This window comes from Zingiber officinale, chromosome 11B, assembly GCF_018446385.1.
Source record: "Zingiber officinale cultivar Zhangliang chromosome 11B, Zo_v1.1, whole genome shotgun sequence".
Lineage (NCBI taxonomy): Eukaryota > Viridiplantae > Streptophyta > Magnoliopsida > Zingiberales > Zingiberaceae > Zingiber > Zingiber officinale.
This window is the reverse complement of record NC_056007.1, coordinates 18915294-18916009: the sequence shown is the minus strand read 5'-3', so window position 1 is coordinate 18916009 and position 716 is coordinate 18915294. Positions and strand designations below refer to the sequence as shown.

Sequence of the window (716 nt, the reverse complement as noted above, 5' to 3'; positions counted from 1 at the left end):
GCAAATAATTTTGAGATCAAACCTGCAATTATTTCCATGGTGCAGCAAAATTAATTTGGTGGAGGACCAATCAACACTTAGAGGTCATTTATGAAATATGTGGGACAATGAAAATGAATGGTATTCCTTTAGAAGCAGTGCGGTTATTATTATTTGGGTTTTCTTTGAGAGATAGGGCTAAGCAATGGTTGAATTCTTTGACTCCCAACAGTATCACCACCTGGGAACAATGTGAGCAACAATTCCTTGATAAATTCTATCCCCCAAGTAAAACTGCTCATATGAGGAATTTGATTGCAAGTTTCAAACAAGCTGACTCAGAATCTTTATTTGAAGCTTGGGATAGATACAATAGTATGCTCAGACAATGCCCTCACCACGGTTTGGAAAGATGGTTAGTGTTGCATACTTTCTATAATGGTATTAATTATCATACCAAAGTGTCCCTTGATTCAGCTGCTGGAGGAGCACTCATGAATAAAAATTTGGATGAAGCTGAGGAAATCATAGAGAGTGTAGCACAAAATCATCATCAATGGGCAAATGAAAGAAGTGGTGGTCATCCTTCAGTAAACCCAATAACAAAAGCATTAGGAAAGTTTGATGTTGATGTAGTGGCTTTATTGGCTACAAAACTTGATGCTCTTACAAAAAAATTTGAGAATATGAGGACTAGTTCAAATATGGTAAATGTCATTGCTATATCTTGTGAAGTA

At 36.3% G+C, this 716-nt stretch overlaps 1 non-coding gene across 1 annotated transcript; it reads right to left on the bottom strand.

Annotated features, from left to right (window-relative positions):
* Positions 1-279: 279 nt before the first annotated feature.
* On the bottom strand, positions 280-385 carry LOC122035596. Its single transcript, XR_006127132.1, has one exon. It is a non-coding gene; the product is annotated as a small nucleolar RNA R71 (small nucleolar RNA).
* Positions 386-716: the final 331 nt, after the last annotated feature.